We start from the raw sequence: 19,650 nt of genomic DNA on the forward strand, positions 1-19,650 counted from the left end.
CCTACCTGCCCATCTTAATTAAAAAAAAATATTGTAAGTATTTATTGATGCCTATAATTTGCATACCATAGTCATTTCCACTTCTATCCTTTCTGTGAACCTTCCTTTGTCACAGTGAAAAACAGTTAAGTCAAATCAACTACCAAAATAAACATATGTATGTGTATGTATATATGTATGTATGTATGTATGTGTATACAATATCCTGCACCCATAGCCCCCACCTCTCTCTTTCCTTCTTTATAGATTTTTAAAGCTTCCAAAGTGAAAAAAGCTCGAGCGCCTTAAAGCCATGATTTTGTCCATGTAGAGAATTTCCAGTGGAAATCACATCACTGATGCAGATGGAAATTCATCTGGAACGTATAGTCTTGGAGAGTTGCCTCGACCCCTTGAGAGGTTAAGCAACTTCCCCAGGGTCACAGATAAGGCAAGCTTCAAAGTTAGCTTGCTGTCCACCACCCCATGCTGCCTCTTGGGCCTCTAAGATAAATAAAATGGGTACTTTTTTAGGATCATAGATTTAGGAATGGAAGGAACTTGGAGGGTCACCTAGGTGTACCCTCTCTCTTACAGTAAAGGAAACAGAGGCCCGGGGAGTTTATAGTGGCTTTTTCCAGGATACGTTTATGCAATAACCTGCATGATCTCAGCTCCTCCAAGGGTGGCAATAAAAGCAAAGGAGACCACAAAAGAGTCCTTTAGACCTAAGTTCTGGCTGGAGAAGAGGCTTGGACATCTGGGCTTGCCAAGTCACATCCATACTGCTAAGGAGCACAGATAGACAGGGTTTGTTTGGCATTTATTATATATTCCCTCATCTTGTTAGTTATGTGTGTGTGTGTGTGTGTGTGTGTGTGTGTGTGTGTGCGTGTGTGTGTGTGTGTGTGTGTATTTCCCCGAGCATATGATCCTAAATGAATAGACATTCTCTTTGCCTTAGAGGGCCAAGAGGCAGCATAGGGAGTAGGTAGCAAGCTACCGTCGTCAAAAGCATCTTTGAAGACCTGGACTCCAGTGCCATCTTTCACACATGCTTTATCTGTGACCCTGGCTAAGTTGTTTAGGCAACCTCTGGGGTCCCCCCCCCACACAACCCTCTGCTGTTTACTCCCTATGTAATCTTGAGCAGGTCACTTAACCATGGTGGGTCTCAGTTTCCTCATCTGTAAAATGAATGAGAGGTCCTGAGAAAATCTCTGCCATTTACTATTAGTGTTACCCTGGACAATTAATCACTTTTCTAATTCAGCATCCTCATCTGTGAAATGGGGGTGAGTAGTGGGCAAATATTCTTCAGGGCACTTTTCAGCTCTAAATGTTATATAATCATAATCATGATGATGATGATGATGATGATGATGATGGTGATGGTGATAACAACAGCAGCACTTATTTAGCACTTACTGTGTACCAGGCACTGGGCTAAGTGCCTTACAATTATTCTCTCATTTGATCTTCTCAACACCCCTATGAGGTAGACCCTATTATTATCCCCATTATACAGATGAGAAAACTGAGGCAAACACAATTGAGGTGGCTTACTCAGGATCACGTAACTAGTGAGTATCTGAAATCAAATTTGAATTCAGGTCTTCCTGACTATTCACTGAGCCACCTAGCTGCCCCCAAAATGGCTTCTTTGGGCATCATTTATTTCATCTGTAAAATGAATGTTAGTCGGGATGATGTTTAAGGTTCCTTCCATCTCTAAGAATCCATGAATGGATTTCAAGACTCCTCGAGGGCAGGAACCTTCAGATCTTTTGTTTCTTTTTTTGTTTGTTTTGTGTAGGGCACAGGTTTAAGAAATGCTCACTGGTGCCTTTTGCTACCTTGCTCCTGGGAGCTAGGTGTAAGCAGGCTCATTCTACTCTGTCGTTGTTATTGTTGAGTTGTGTCTGACTCTTTGTGACCCCCTTGGATCATAGGGTCCATGGGGTTTTCTTGGCAAAGATACTGGAGTGGTTTGCCATTTCCTTCTCCAGTGGATTAAGGCAAACTGAGGTTAATGACTTGCCCAGGGTCACACAGCTAGTAAGTGTATGAGGCTGGATTTGAACTCAGATCTTGCTGACTCCAGACTCAGCACTCTATCCACTGAGCCACCTAGCTACTGAGAGGTCTATCAGGGGACCTAGTGGGGAAGGGTGGAGCTCTCTTGGGGTTTTCTTTCTCCTCCTCTGGAACTCTGAGTCATCAACGATTTCCATCCCCTACATGGGGAAATTTTATTTTCCTTATTTACTAACATTCATTTAGGCTGGTTTCTGGGACACCCAAAATATGCTATGAATCAGTCAGAGGATAACAAGATCTCCAGTACTGTACAAATTACTCACTCACTTGACATTTGGGGAATTTTCCCCCCCAAAATGTTAAGGGAGTATTTGACAAGATGCAAATTGCTGTTTCCATAAAATGCTTTTGACTCTGTGGATGGGTGGCAGGCTTCCTAGGGCTGGTTACCTCCACTTCCTGTCATCCAATAACTGTGGAATACCGACAAAAGGTGGTATTTTGCTCCCCCCCCCCTTTCTTTCCAGTAGGGGAAGTGAGGGGGAAGCTGTTATTGCCCTAACAGAATACAATAGGGCCATTTAGGCAGAGGTTCAAAGTCTAGGGGGAAGGGATAGTGGGAAGGGAAATTTCTTGAGTATCTGTGGCCATGAAAACTTGTTTGACAATGTTTTCACACCGAGGCCCGAATCAGATGGCAACCTCTGCTCTTTGGAAGTTTGCCTTATCATGACATTGTTTTCAAAGTAAAACAAGGCATTCTGTGTTAAAAGAACATGAACTACCCTCTCATGCACCCCTCCCCTCTCCATACTTCTCCCCCCTGGCCCTGCAGCAAACTTACCACTCTCACATTATTTTTGGCATTGGACCATACAGCTGAAATGAGGCCTCAACAGTGGGACAGTATTTTTTTTCCCCATTCCCTATCGTTCTTGATGAACAAAGATAGTCACGTATTTCAGAAGCTGGGGCATTGGGAGGGTGGAGTAATCAGAATTGGAATGGAGGAGGCCCTAGAACTTCTGGGGAGGCAAAATATGGCCTTAGCCATGATGGAGGGAAGAGGCCTTCAAAGAAAAGGCACCTCAGAGACATAATTAGTTGGAAAAGGAGAGACAGTAAGGAGACAGACTTGGAGTTGGAGGATTTAGGGGTTCAAATCTTGCCTCTGACATCTACTAGCTATGTGAATCAACCAATCATTCAGTACCCATTTATTAAGCTCCAACTATGTGCTGGGTCCTGGGTTACAAAGACAGAAGAGGTGTAGCAAAAAGAACGTTGGGCATGGAGTCAGGAGACCTGGTTGGAATCCCTGGATCAAGTGACTATTGACAAGTTATGTTATGTCTCTGAGACAGTTTCCTCATTGGTGAAATGATGAGGTCAGACCAGATGACCTTTAAGGTTCCTTCCCACTCTCAAATTATAATCAATGAAACTTTATCTCTCAGTGGACCTAGGAAATTCTCTACCTATAAAGCATAGATAGGTTGATAATAGGTCTGCAATCTATACTGGTGGAGGGAGTTTCCACCCTAGGAGAACCCTATATAGATGAAATCACAGGTTCTAATACCCTTCCCCCCAGTGAATGAATGAATGAATAAGAGGAACACAAGACCACACATTTACCTTTTAGGTGCCTTAGAATCATTCCTTCCCTTTCTTGTATTGTGTCTTGTCTTCTCAATCACACTGTAAGGTCTGACTGTGTCCTCTACTTCTTCTAGCACCCTAAGTGCATTGCATAGTGCTAGGTATATACTCGGTGCTTAACAAATGCTTATTGAACTCTCATTCATGGGGAGGAACTGGGAATAAAATTCCTAATAAAGAACTCATCAAATATTGATGATGGAGATGAAAGAAATTCTTTTTCTATTTTCTAGAAATGCCAACGCAATGTGGTATAGTAGAAAAAGCCCTCGAGCAGCTAGGTGGCACAGTGGATAGAAAGACAGAAGACCTAAGTTCAAATTTGGCCTCAGACACTTACTAGCTATGTGACCCTAGGCGAGTCACTTCACCCTGTTTGCCTCAGTTTCCTCATCTGTCAAATGAGCTGGAAAAGGAAATGACAAACCACTCTAGTGTCTCTGCCAAGCAAATCCCAAATGGGGTCAGAAAGAATTGGGCTTGACTGAAAGGACAGAATAATGAAAACAAGAGAGAGCCCTGGACTGATAGGACCAGAGTTTGAATCTTGCCTCTATTACTTAAGCCAAAGTGACCTTGACCAGGTCACTGCATATCTCTGGGTTTCAGTTTCCTCATCTGTAAAGGGAGGGGGATTGGTCTAGGAGGCTCAACCTTTCTACTCTAAATCTATGGTCTTCCTTACCTAGCTGAGATAGAGTCGGTGGGATCTTAGAAAGAACAGAGCCACTGGGAACAGAAGATCTGGATTCTACTCAGTGCTTTGCTATATAGACTGTACGGTGGGACACAGAGAAAGTGTTTAACTTCTCAGGGCCTCAGTTTCATCATCTGTAAAATAGAAAACAAAACAAAATAAGACCTGCAGTAGTGGCTACCTCACAGGGCTGTTGTAAAGAAATCAATCATTTTGTAAACTGTGTAGAGCTAAATCAGCTAGCCCACATCCTTCCCTTCGCCCCGCCCCCCAAGGCTTCATCTTTACTGGTGAGGGACCAGAAGCTCGGCAGTGTCAGCTATTATCATTATTGAGCCACAGAAGCCAACCCCTTCCTCCCCCCAAAAAAGCCACCAGGGAACCCATGCCGGCATGTAACGCTCAGCTGTAAAGACCCTAGATGGAAAATGTTTGTTTTCTATTTCTTCTCCTCCATGGCACTGCTCATCTTGCTAAAAGCTGTGATTCCGTATCAATATTAACAGTCCCTAGCTCAGAATGCTAATTGATGGATGGGTAGATTTATTTTCTTGGAATTTAACTCTTTACAGAAAAAGAACCAAGTCAGAATAACTTCAAAGATCAAATAGACCCACGTGTTAAATTGTTGGGGAGGGGGTGTCAGCATAGGTCAGAGCACTCTTCTCACAACTACTCTGTGAGGTAGCTAGAGCTGGTGTTATCATGCCCATTTTATATAGATGAGAAAACTGAGGCTCTGAGCTATCTAGACTTCTCCACAGTCACAAAGTCAGAAAGCATCTGAGTCAGGATCCAAATTCTGGTCTCCTGGCTCTGAAGCCATGCTGACTGGTAATCAGGAGAGCTGGGTTCCAGTCTTGACTCTTCTACGAACCGACTGTGTGACATTCTGGGGCCTCAGTTTCTTTTTCTGTCAAAGGAAGGAGTTGAATCAAATGCTATTACTATTTCCATGTAGCTTTAAAATGATATGATATAAAAATATAACATGGTGAATGATCTCTTTTTTTAGTGATGGGGGAAGGGGTCAAAACCTGTGATTTCCTTGAGCTTCCTCATTAAGAATTACTTTTGCCAATGCAGATTGTGAATCACTAAGAGAGCTGCTTGGAGCACCAGGCAGTAAAGAGACTTGCATAGGGTCCACAGGCCCTGACTCTGAGGCTAGATCTCTATCCACTCGGCCTCATTTGAATAGAGTATGTAATCTGATATATAATATCATCTTATATGTGAGGCAGTTAGAAGGCATGGTGGATAGAGCACCAGGTCTGGAATCAGGAAGACTCATCTTCCAGAGTTCAAATCTGGCCTCAGACACTTACTAATTGTCTGAGCCTGGGCAAGTTACTTAACCCTGTTTGCCTCAGTTTCCTCATCTGTAAAATGAGCTAGAGAAGGGAATGGCAAACTGCTCCAGTACCTTTGCCAAGAAAACCCCAAATGGGGTCACAGAGAGTTGGAAGTAACTGAAAAAAAAACAACCCAAGAACAAAAATATGTGAGGCGGCATGGCATAGTGAAGAAATAGACAATCTCTAAGTCAGGGAGGCCTGGGTTCAAGTTCAGAACGTAAAGATGACTCTAACACATCCTGACTGTATCACCCTGGGCAAGTCACTTAACTGTTAAATACTTCCCGTAATTCTCTAAATCTGTTAACTTCAGGTAAGTGTTGATTTACATTGGTAAAGGTAGTTCCCAGCACCAAATAAAATAGGTCTGGTTCCCCCCCTCCCCCAAGTCTTATATATAATAAATGAGGAGAGGCTGTTTGGTTTTAGGAGGGCAAGATTTAGTATTGGAGTCAGAAAGACCTGGATTCAGGTCCTGCCTCTGGACATCTATTAGCTGGGTAACCTAGGTCAAGTAATTTAATATCTCAGTGCCCTAGGCTACTTTCTCAGATGATAAATTTCAAATCAATCACCCATCTGCAATAGTGGGGAGAGTTTCCACACCCACATCGATGAATCATATCTCTGGATCCAAAAATAAAGAGTCTAAACTGGATAATGTAGTCTTCAGTTTTCTAGAGAATTTTGATAATGGGAAAGCAAACCTCCTATTTGGTAATCTTCCCTTCCCCCCTGCTTTCCCCCTCATAACCTAGCAGATGTCAAGAAGCTGAAAGTAAACTTCTTCCCACCAGATTCTGGACACAAGCTCTTTAATCTAAATCTGCTTTCAAACAGAAGCCTTTCTCTACTTCCCTATGGAGAAAGATTTGAGGCCTTCATGCTGTAGGTCTGTTTCAGCCTTGCTCATTGCCTCAGTGAACAGGATTGAGCCTTAACTTGGAGCAACATCTCCAGGTGAGAAACTGACTTTTTAAAAAAATTATCTCATCAATACTTGGTCTTCTAGAGGGTGCTATCCAAGTGGGATTTGGTAGCTCTGTGTCATTAAGCTCCATGGAGAGGCAGGGTAGGACCCTGAAAAGACAGAAGGAACCAGCAGTCTTGGGTTCAAGACCCAATGACCCACCTCTGATGTGAACTGACCATTTATTTTGGCAGAATCACTCCTCTGGACTGCGGTGTCTTCATGTATAAAATGAGGGCCTTCAACTTTCCTTATAGCTTAAACATTCCAGACAATTTATGTAATGCAAGTAGCCTCAGATCTATGGAGAAACCCCTGGATTTGGAGGTAAAGGGAATTGGATTTTTGGCTTTGTTATTTACCCTGTTACTTGAAGCAAGTCCTCTCAGCAGGTCAAATTTAACAACTGGCTCTCAAAAAAAAATGCTTGTAGGACACATTTTTAAGTTTAATCTGAATTAATAACATTTTCTCTAACACTTTCTTGAGTCAATCAAAAAACAATAAACTGAGGCCTTATTTGTAGGACATTTCAGGGTGTAAATGTTCCCATTGAAAACTTAACATTCAGCTTTCCAGCCAGTATTAGCTGGCTCCAGCATATCCCTGCCTCTCAGCTTCAGTTTCCTTATTTGTAAAATGAAGGTGCTGTACTAAATGTACCCTGGAAGTTCCTTGTACCTTTAAATCTGTAATTCTATGAGCCTGGATAGACTTCCAAGGATCTACCAACTTCTCATTACAAGCTTCACAAAATTGAGTCTCAAGGGCCCCTCATCAAAAGACAAATCCAGCCCAAGCAATTTCTCCCATAGGTTAGCGCTTGTCTGGGCTTTCCTCCTCACTTCTTCATGGCCCCACTATTAACCTTTGGTTAGCTCTGTTTTCTAGCTTTGGATCCAAACGGGGCTTGTTTGGATTTTTGCCCAAGCTGATAACACATTCCTAACTCTCTCATTAGTGCTCTAATTGCAGAAAACTGGGGGTGGAGTGAGTTCACCAAGGCTGAATTTTGAGACTGAGACCATTCCAAACAGACTTTGCCTGATTGTCAATGGGGAGTTGGAAAGCCAGGAGGGGGAGGAAATAAGCATTTATGTAGTGGCAAGATGCTAAGCATTTTACAATTATTATCTCATTTGCCCCTCACAACCACCCTTTTTCTCCATTTTACAGTTGAGGAAACTAAGGCAAGCAGAGATTAAGTGACTGGCTCAGGGTGATGTAGCTAGGGTCTGAAGTTGAATTTGAGCTCAGATATTCCTGATTAAAGGTCCAGCACTCTTTACTGTGCCACCTAGTCTTTGGAGGGGGGAAGAAAAGAAAGACATGTCAGACGTGGGGGTTAGTCAACTAGCATTTACTAAGTGCCTAACAATGCCAAGCACTGTGCTAAGTACTGGGGTGGGGTGGGGTGATCTGTGATCTCTGAAACAGACAACTGGAGAAAATGCCACTTTTAATAGCTCTCATAACCCCACCCCCACCCCATTCAACCGTTTCTTCCCAAATTCTTTTTGTTTTTTCTAATCCGAATCCAATAAGCATTTATTATTGGATATATGTCAGGATCTTTAGATATAGAAAGGAAGCAAACATTTCTGCCCTTAGAGAGCTTGCATTCTATTGGGTGGGAAACTGATGAGTAGATATATAATAATTTGGGGAAGTAGAACACTAACAGCTAAAGGAGTTAGGACCTTAAGTGAAGCTAGGAGTTCTAAGAAGTGGCCAAAAGGAAGTGAATTATTCCTCTTATTCTATTCCACTTGTTTTCCTGCCTTGACAGTGAGGTTGCTACTTAGCCTTGGTGCAGGGGCCATTTCATTCATTCATTCATTGTCTCAGATCAAAGGACCACATTAGCAATAAGTTTCCCTCCCAAAGTCCATCTCCCTTCAACACCAGGTCAAGGCAGCTTCTAAGACTCAAACCCCACCTCGCAAAACGGGCTGTCTCTGCCTTCAACTCTCCTTTTCTCCCGTTTGCTTCTGGAGTCAAGGCCATTGGAAATACCCCAGTCCTTTAAAGTTTGACAGAAAAGAGGGAGGCAGAGTAAGTCGTTTCCTTGTTGTTGAGCTATCTATAGCTGCCAGTGCTATCCCTCCTTCTAACCTGTGTAACCCTCGTTCTCCTTCTGACAGTGTGTGGGGGTGATGGGTGGGAGGAACAGTCTCATTTTAGCGGCAGCTCTAGTCATTAGCCTTTGGAGAGAAATATCTGTTACCTTCAGAGGGACAAGAAAGATAAACCACCCAGGGCTGGGGGTTTTCTTTAGGAACAGGGAGAAAAACGAAGGTGAATGAGTGTGTCTGTATCTAAGTGTGAAAGCCAGTATATATGTGAAAGGAAAAAGCACTAGGCAAATGGACCAAGAGCGAGTAAGGATAAGTGGGAAGATAGAAAGAAATGAGGTAAGAGAAAGAAGGAAAGAAAGAAGGTAGAAAGGGGTGACAGAAGGGAGGAAAGAAAGAAAGTAGAAAAGGATGAGAGAAAGAAGGAAAGAAAGAAAGTAGAAAGAGGTGAGAGAAAAGGAAAGAAAGAAGGTAGAAAAGGGTAAGAGAAAGAAGGAAAGAAAGAAGGTAGAAAAGGTTGAGAGAAAGAAGGAAAGAAAGAAGGTAGAAAGGGGTGACAGAAGGGAGGAAAGACAGAAAGAAGGTAGAAAGGGGTGAGAGAAAAAGAAAGAAAGAAGGTAGAAAGAGGTGAGAGAAAGAAGGAAAGAAAGAAGGTAGAAAGGGATGAGAGAAAGAAGGAAAGAAAGAAGGTAGAAAGGGGTGAGAGAAAAGGAAAGAAAGAAGGTAGAAAAGGGTAAGAGAAAGAAGGAAAGAAAGAAGGTAGAAAAGGTTGAGAGAAAGAAGGAAAGACAGAAAGAAGGTAGAAAGGGATGAGAGAAAAAGAAAGAAAGAAGGTAGAAAGAGGTGAGAGAAAGAAGGAAAGAAAGAAGATAGAAAATGGTGAGAGAAAGAAGAAAAGACAGAAAGAAGGTAGAAAGGGGTGAGAGAAAAAGAAAGAAAGAAGGTAGAAAGGGATGAGAGAAAGAAGGAATGTTTTCTTTCTGTCTTAACACTTCCCATCTTGGTGGTGAGCAGCCAACTGATAGTCATAGGATCATAAATTTAGAGCAAAAGGAGCCCTCCAAGGCCATCTAGTCAACCCCTTCATTTTACAGATGAGAAAACTGAACCTCAGTGTTGGAGTAATTTGCCCGAGGTCACGTCGCTAGCAAGTGGCTAGGCTGCCCCCCTGATTCCAGCTGCCCACACGTGTTAGCTTAGTGCCGTAGTGCTCGGGGGTGAGGAGCTCCTGGCTGCTTTCTGCCTGCCAGGACTTATCCAGTGCCGAAGGGAGCTTTGGAGATGCCAGGCTACATGCAACGTTACACTCCACAGAGCCGGAGTTCAGAAATGGGAAAGCCTAGCCAGGGGTGGGGAACCTGACACCTCGAGACCACATGTGGCCCTCTAGGTCCTCAAGTGCAGCCCTTTCATTGAATCCAAACTTCACAGAACAAAGCCCCTTAATCCAAGGATCTGTTCTGTAAAACTTGAACTCATTAAAAGGCCACACACAAGGACCTGGAAGGTTGCCCCCACCCCTGGTCTAGGCCAATGCTACTCTATAGGAAAAATGTCTTGAGCTAGATTTATCTTTTTATTGGAGGCCCTTGAGATCCACGTCAATGTAGGTGATGGTGAGAAGGAGGAGGGAAAAGGTGTGTTCTGGCCCAAGTTCCATGCACATCTTCCTTGCTCGTCAAGCAGACTAGAGAATTCTTTCACTCACTTGCTACAACAAAATACATTTTAATAATGTTTCCTCACTTGTTGCCCTCAATTCATGGGCTTTCCTTTCAGGATGATTGCTTAGTATAGAGTCTTGTATTTAGGAAGACCTGAATTCAAATTCCACCTCCCATGCTCAGTAGTTCCGGGAAAGTTATTTGATATCTCTGGGCCTCAGTTTCCTCACCAGTAAATTGAGAGCATTTGGATTCAATGACTTCTCAGGTCCTTTTTAGCTTTAAGTCTATGACCCTATTATCTAGTGGATTGTAAGCAAGATGGCTTTCCCATACATCCTCAGTGGTTCATTCCATGGGATTCTCCCCGCTGCCTCTTTCTAAAGGTGTCAGTTGCAATGTGGTGAGTGGAGGAAGATGTCTGCACTTAGGACAAAATAAATGATGTGATAGTAATGTTTAACAAGATGCAACTTTGGGCCAAGCTGCCAAATTCCCCCAAATTGGGCCTCACCCATTTAATCACTAATTATTATTCCAACATGGAACTCTTAATTTTGCAAACCAAGCGTCTTAAAATCCAAGCTCTTGTTTATTTGACAGACTGTGGAAACATGTGTCCAGGCTTAATGTATTAGTTTATTCTATAGCAATCAGCTTGTTATTATAATGAAACGAGAACAGGAAAACCAAACTTCATAGAGTGAAATCAGCCATAGGAAACAAACCAAAAAACTATCTTTGGAGCTTTTTCTCAACTCTATGGCCGGAAGCCTGTCCAGTTTGGGCTGTTTCAGGGAGGAGTGGAATAGCAGGCACTTATTACTTTGTGTGATTGTGCTGTTTGGAGGATAGCATTAGAATGAGACAAACCTTCAGAAATTCTGGAGGTAAAGACATTCTCATCATTCATCCCTATATGTTTGCCCCGGACAATTGTTTTCTTCTGCATGTAAGTCATTAAAAGTTGCCCCTGACCCCTTTTATTTCACCATGCAGTAACAGTTTGAGGAATTATTTCAGTCTTCTAGACTAATCCACTTGCATTGCATTTCTTTTTGATAACCATCCTACCCCCCCGCCCCCAGTAGATACTGGAGTCCACCAAGAGATTCAGAATTATTGAATGACTGGACAAAGCAGTGTTAAAAATTCAACAGCCCTAATTACGAACTGAGCAGAATAAAAACCTCTGAATAAATGTCAGGCCAGGAGATAAGCTCTTATCTTAATCTAATGACTCCACAGACTTAATTTGTCAGGCCAGCCTACTTGATGAAAAACAGGTTTCTATTCTCTAGTATTAGCTGGAACATCTTTCCAAATCTTTGAAGTTGGATAGTAATACTATGAGTGTCATCCTGCAAAAATCCTGTGATGGAGCCAATTTAATCCCTATTGTCCTGTTGCAATAATTAAAGTCGTGTTACCCCTATTGACCAAATATCTGAAAAAGGAGTCATTGTACTGTAATCACCCTTAACTTGCTAACTTTTGTATGGTTTCTCCACGATGCTACATAACATCTGGAAGAAAGCATCCATAGCTTTGGAAAGCAGTGATTTATAGAAAAGTCCTCTCCATTTCTTTCATTAATTCATTCATTTATCTCTAAAACCAATGATCCCATGAGACACAGTGTAGTACAATGGAAAGGACATGAACTCTGGAACCAGAGGACCTGGATTCAGATTTTGCCTATGATATTTACTGCCTAAGTGACCTTGGGCAAGTCACTGTAAATCTCTGGACCTCAGTTTTCTTATCTGTAAAATGTGGGGGCTTTGGACTAGATGGCCTATCATGGTCTTTCTGGCTCCAAGTGTATGCTCCTGTCATGATTAATTCAATGAATATTTATTGAGTGTTCTGAAGTGTGACTGTAGAATGGTATTAGGTGCAATGGGATATAGAAGCATGTTTAAGAAATGATCTCTGCCCTCAAAGAGCTTAAAATGTACTTGGGGAGATGGGATCATGGCATATAACATTTTAGAATGGGCACTTAGAGTGTTGGGCCTGGAGTCAAGAAGACCTGAGTTCAAATCCATCCTCAGACATGTACTAGCTGTGTGACCCTGGGCAAGCCACTTAACCCTGTTTGCCTCAGTTTCCTCATCTGTAAAATGAGCTGGAGAAGGAAATGGCAAACCACTCCAGTATCTCTCTGCCAAGAAAATTCCAAATAGGAACATGACAAGCTAGACATGACTGAACAAGAAGAAGAAAATAACAAGAAGAACACATTTTAGAGTTGGAAGGGACCTCAAAGATCACCTGGCCCAGTACAGGAAAGTTCATCATATGAAGAAGTAGATAACAAAATACCATGCTAAAAAGTGATACATATATATGCTAGAGGAAGTCAGAGGAGGGAAACTTTATTTTGGAATGACGAGCATACGAATAGCACATCTTTGTAAAGCACTTTCCTCACACAAGTTTACAAGGATGGGGCTGTGTGATCACCCCATTTTACAGATAAGGAAACAGCATTGGAATGGGGGAAAACTTAGGATTGCTCAGGGTGTAATGATCAGAGCTAGGCTATGTATTCAAATCTCTCTTACCTTAAAGTCCAGGGCTCTTTCCCTACCACATTGTCAGTTGTGGCATGGAATTCTGTGATCCCTGGAAGGGCCCTTTGAGACATCTAGAACCACCCCCTCTCTTCATGGAGAAGAAAACAGAGACTTAAAGACATGGAGTGATTTGCTCAAGTTCTAGGTGTCAAACTCAGATCTCCCAGTTCCAAACCCAATGTTGTTTCTTTTTTTTTTTTTGTGTATGTGCTTATTAATTTTTAAAATAATCAACAAAAAGCAATCAAATAAGCAAAATAAAGAAATCTTAGGTAAAACTATAAACTCCAACCCAGCGCTCTACAGTCGGTGAACTTTCCTTTCAGAATCCCTTCTTGCTGTTTGTAAGTGCATCTCATTTGTATTAGTCAGCATGATGTAGGGATCAGGGTCATAGAAAATATCACAGAGGAATGGATCCTTGAGTTTGGCCTTGAAAAATGGATCAGATTTAAATAGAGAGGTATGGGGAAGGCCTTCTAAGCCAAGGGGCCTGGTCCTGCACGAAACAGCAGACACATTGAAGGGATTTAGCATGTGGGATTTAGTCAAGCAGTCTAGTTGGGCTGGGGCTTTGGGTTAGGGAACAGTGGGATTGGAAAAGTAGGTTGGAGTAGAATTGTCAAGGGTCTTGAACTGAGGAGTTTGGTTCTTTTTCTGTGGACAATGCAAAGACTTGGATGTTTTTTGAGCGAGGTAGTGACGTGAATAAATCTTCTCAGAGCTTGTCAGTGTCATGGTCACTCTCCTTGGGAAATTCTGACTTCTGGTTAGAGGTTGTTCAGAAGAAAGGGAGGTGCCTTGAGACTATACCAAATAAGGATTTTTTTTTTTAGGGATCAGTCAGTCCACAAGCATTTATTAAGTGCCTACTTAAATGAAGGGAAGTGAAAAAAGCATTGGTTAGAGGTGGGAGAGCTGGTTTTAAGTCCCAGTTCAAGTGCTCACTAGCATTGTGACCCATTCTCTCCGAGCCTGTTTCTCACCCATAAAATGAAGACAATCCAACCAGTCCAGCTTATACCCACCACTTCACAGGAGTTTTTGTAAGTAGTGCACTTTGTAAACCCAAGAGTGCTCCAGAAATGGCAGTTGTTTCAGTGGTCAAAACGGTACTTTAAGAAGCTAAACCTAGCAGTGATTAAAGAACTTGCCCAGGGTCACATAGCTAGTCGCCACCTAGCTACCCCTACTCAGCTATTAATATACTATCTGGAACGTTGTAGGGGCAGGCTATGTGGCACAGTGGGTAGAGTGCTGACCTTGGAGTCAGGAGGGACCTGAGTTCAAATCTAGCTTCAGATACTTACTAGCTGTGTGTCTTTGGGCAAGTCACTTTACCCTATTTGCCTCATTTTCCTCATCTGTAAAATGAGTTAGAGAAGGAAATGGCAAACCACTCTTTGCCGAGGAAATCCCCAAGAGGGGATCATGGAGATTTGGACACAACTGAAATGGTTCAGCAACAACAATAAACACCTGTTGACCAATTGCACTTTGTGCCCAACTGGATATTGGGTGTGAATGAAATGAGAGCAACCAAAGTGGACCCTGAGGTTTGGACACTAGCGAATGGGGAGAATGGCGGCATCCAATGGGGGGGGGAGGAGGGAACTGAACAGGATCATCTCTAAGGTCCCTTTTATCTCCAAGTTTATGATCTTGTGAGCCCATAAGATAGAGGCCCCAGTTCCAATGGGAAAAGGATGACTTCAACTTTTGGATTGGAGGGGAGAGCCCGGTTAGGAGGTATTAATCAATCAACAAGCATTTATTAAATATCTATTACATGCCGGGCACTGAGCTAGTCACTGATGATAGAAATACAAAGAGAAAAAACAACCTCTACTCTCAGTAAACTTAATAGTCAGTCAATAGGTAGGGGTCAATCAATAACTCAAACCAACTTATTGATACATCAGGTACTGTGCTAGGAGCTGGGAATAAGAAGACATAAAAGATGCAGTCCCTGCCTTCAAGAAGGTTCATTTCATCAGGGGAGAAAACATTTGCCTATATGAGTGTTTACAAACTATACATAAAGCAAATACAAACATTTTTCATTTTTATATGGAAACATTAGTAGCTGGGGGATAGGAAGGGCCTTATGTAGGAGATAGCAACTGAAGGAAGTCAGGAGTTCTAAGATGTCTAAAAGAAGAGGGAGTGCTTTCCAGGCATTGGGTAGTTTATGCAGAAGCCCAGTGATGGGAGATGGATTGTAATATGTGAGGAACCACATGGAAATAAGTTTGGTGGGGCCATTGAGTGCGTGGAAAGGCAGTTTGGAACCAGGTTGTGAAGGCCTTAGGTGCCAACTAGATACAATGGGGAGCTACTTTGGCTTCTTGAACAAGGGAGCGATGTGGTCAAACCTGTGCTTTGAAAGTATCACTTTAGTACTTCTTTGGAAGATGGTTTATAGTAGGGGGGGACCTGAGGTAGGAGAATGACCGGAAAAATAACTGAAAAAAAAGCAGCCAGAGAGATTGGAAGAGAACCAAAATAATTTAGATTCACTGAGATTTAAAGAGGAGGAAATTCCAATGAAGAGTGGTGCCTTGTACTCAGATATCGCATGCTTAGGGACATTCAAAAAGTATAGGTGCAAACGGACTTGTTACGAGGTCAATATTGGAGTTTAAATGGTGTCTAAAAGTATCATGCCAGAGTGATAGAACATTCTCCAACCTTATCTCTTCCCTTTACATCTCTATGTCCTTTCTCATTCATTTATTTGAAAATAATTTACTAAGCGTATACTATGTATAAGACATTGTCAGGACAAAATTTAAAGGTCCTTTACCTCAAGAAACAAACATTCTGTTGGGTTGTTGCTGCTTCGTTCTCGAAGAGGACTGTGACATCAGGGAGGTGATGCCGTGACATGCAAGTGAATTGGATTTAAGTGAGGAAGGGCTGTGCAAAGTCACCAACTTCACTTTCACCTCCAGAGCCATCTGGGTCCGACGGCAAGATATAGAACAGGACAACTGGAGATGGTCCAGGATGTGGTGGGGAACCTTGGCCCTTTTCAAGCTAAGGTCTTTAACAGCTCTCAGTTGGGCTGAGGAAATGCCTTTTCAGTGATTAAGATTTAATAAGAAATGAGGTAAGGAATCATTCTGCTGGGGTAATGGTGGGGAATACGACATGTACAAAGATATATAAACACAAAATAAAGAAACAAGTAATTTGGCACAGGGAGAGGTGGGCAGAGAGGATCAGCTTTGTGGACCAGGCCTGAATCAGGTCAGAATGACTCTTAAGGTTCAGAATTGGAATGAAATAAGACACTTATAGACCATCTAACAATTAACAAAAGAAGGTTTACTCAGCTTAGCATAGAAAGGAATCTTCAACAAGGATGTAGCACTTATAGAATTCCCCTCATCTTCAGGCTTGGGCCTGAAGCACAGTGACTCATGTGGCATTAGGGCATCTGCCAAGTCTGAAGAGCCCCATGACTTCACAGGGGCAGGCCTCTTTTATGCCCTTAGGTGACCATGGAGTCATGTCAACAGTCTGAGTTTAAGTTCTCTGAGCCAATCAAATCTCAAGGACAGTTTCCATACCCTTTAAAGAAAAAAAAGGATATAAAAACAAGTCTAGCCTGCATGAGTCAGGGTCTTAGGAAAAGCTAGCATGGCCTCCTTGGGGCCAGGGTATAAGGGAGAGATATTGGCAGATACTACGGCCCCTAGGGGAGGTATGGGGAGAATCAGGAGAGGCTTCTTGTAGGAGAAGGCATTGGAGTGGAGTTTTATAGATAGTTAAGGATTCTAAGAAGTCGAGGTGAGGAGGGAGAGTGTTCTAGGCATGGGGGCGATGCTTGTGAAAAGGCAGTGTTAGGAGATAGGATGTCACATGTGGGGAACATTAAATGGGCCCTGCAGGTAATGTGTATTCAGCCTGGAAAGATAAACTAGAGCTAGACTGAATGATTTTAAATACCAAATAATGAAGATGATTTGGGGCTTTATCTGAGAAACAATAGGGAACCATGAAAGATTCTTGAGCAAGGGACTGCCATGTCGACTCTAATGGTCTTTATTACCCATTGGTATGGCTCTTTGTTTCATGTCAAAAGCTTATGCTCGAATCTGGAGTCATGGAGAAGTCCTGAGTGGAAGAGATTGTGATCAAAATGGGTAAGAATAATACTATTTAAAAAATCTTTTAGTACTAACCCCCGTCGTCTCCCTCCTCCCAGTTCCTCAAACATTGTACAAAACCACACCCCCCAAAGCCCAGGTAGACTCCAGACATGATCTTGAAGAAGTTGAATCAAAAGAGGTGAAGAAGCTATGGCTTCTTCACAATATGGCCAGACAGGGGCAGCTAGGTGGCACAGCGGATAGAGCACCGGCCCTGAAGTCAGGAGGACCTGAGTTCAAATCCAGCCTCAGACCAAACACTTGACACTTACTAGCTGTGTGACCCTGGCCAAGTCACTTAACCCCAAAAGCCTAAAAAACCCTCCCCCAAATCCCCAATGTGGCCAGGCACATTCAAATGGAGCCAATTCCCCTCCACTCTTTTCCTCCCTTCTGGTCCTTGTCATATGCTCAGACTGGTAAGGCTAATAGCAATAATATTACGGGTAGCTGACAGTTATATTGGGCTCTAAGGTTTGCAAAAGCACTTTTCATGTATTATCTCATCTGATCCGTGTGACAGCTCTGTGAGATAGGTATGGTGGATGTAATTCCTGAATTTTACAGAAGAGGAAACTGAGGCTCAGAGATATGAAATAGCTTGTTTATGATTATATGGCTAGATGGTATTGGAAACCGAATGTGAATTCAGATCCACTTGACTATAAGCCCAGCACTCTTTCTGCTACTTGTCTAGAAACAACAAGATGATGATGACGACGACGATGATGATGATGATGGTAACAATGAAAACAACAACTAGCACTTATATAGAGTTGTAAGGTTTACAAAATGCTTTAGAAAAATTGAGTCATTTTATCCTCACAACAGCCCTGGGAGGCTGTTATTATCCTCATTTTAGAGATGGGAAAACTGAGGCAGACAGAGGTGTAAGTGACTTGTCAAGGGTCACACAGCCAGGAGAAGGACTGAGTGTCCTCCTCTGTTTTTAAGATTAGATCATGAAGGGTGGGGGGCTCCTTTGTTTTCAGCATTTGATCAGAATGAAGCTGTTGGTTTTCTTGCAGTCACCACAGCCCCCTTGACCTCAGAGGGGGAACACCAGCTTGACTCTCCTCACGGGGTATGTAAGCAAATTGTTAGGCCTGCCAGGCATGTTGGAGATCCTGGGGGTGCAACTCCAGGGAGACCAAGGGCAAGATAATCAGTCCAAGGAGACAGTTAATTTTAGTACAAAAGAGGTTAGATGTGATTTATTTCCATCACCAATGAACCAGAAGAGCTAACAATCATCAGAAGAAAAAAACAGAACCAGCAAATACTGCAGGTTAAAATGGCTTGCAGCAGCTGAGGTCCACTATACCATCTGCAAGGAGAGCAGGCTTCTGGGAGGCCCGTGCGGAAGCTATTTTAGAATAGTTTGTAGATTGAAGGGCACTTGGGTAGTGAAGGGGCTAGAGATTTGAGAGTGGAGAGAGGAAGGAGAAGAGAAGGAGAATCAGCATTATCATAAAAAAGGGTCACAGTGACAACAAAATCTATGCTCATTTGGCTGCTTTAATTAATTTCAGCTTGATTGTTGAAGATCCTTTCCATGGGTCCCCTCATGGCAGATGCCTATGCTGTCCCTACGATCAAGGGTGTGCATATCTGTTTGCATGTCTCTGCCTTCCCTTCTCTCCAGTCTCTTCTGTAATCCCACACACTTTGGTCATCTACTCTGTCACATGGGTTGTTTTCTATTTCATCAGTTGGAAGCAAAGGGATGTAGTGGAGAGTTTATTGGCTTTGCATTTGAACCCAGATCCTCTGAGTTTTACTCTATTATCTGCCAGCTGCATGAACAAGTTACTTAATGTCTCTGGGCTTCATTAGCCAATCTACAAAACAATTGTGGCTTGAATGTTTTGAGGGGGTCAGACTGGATCAGAGGTTCTTAATTTTTTATATGGCACGGACCCTTTCTCAGAATAATATTTTTCAATGCATAAAATAAAATATATGATTACAAAGGAAGCCAGTTATATTGAAATGCGATTGTCAATACATGGATATGTTATGTATGTCAATATATGTCAACATATGTAAATATGTGTCTACATATGGCAATCTCTATTTATATAGGCATGTATGTATATATACATACATATACACATACATATATACACACATTCGTGCACATATACACTAAGTTCATGGCTCCCAGGTTAAGAATCCTTAGACTAGAGGATCTTTAAGGACCCTCCTTATGTTGGTTGCTCTTGTGCTAGAATCTACTCTTAAGGGTCACCAAAGATAATAATAACTGACATTTATATTGTACTTAAGGTTTTGTCATGTTTTATATACATCATAGTATATGGCCCTCACAACAATCATATGAGGAAAGTGTTAGACATTATTATTCCTATTATACAGATGAAAGAGTTGAGGCTGGGTCCTTGTTTTTTTTTTAATATAATTATCTCAGGTAGCTAGAACTTTGCCCCAAATGGTTACCTGTGT

This window comes from Phascolarctos cinereus, unplaced genomic scaffold, assembly GCF_003287225.1.
Source record: "Phascolarctos cinereus isolate Bilbo 61053 unplaced genomic scaffold, phaCin_HiC Scaffold_5;HRSCAF=322, whole genome shotgun sequence".
Taxonomy (NCBI): domain Eukaryota; kingdom Metazoa; phylum Chordata; class Mammalia; order Diprotodontia; family Phascolarctidae; genus Phascolarctos; species Phascolarctos cinereus.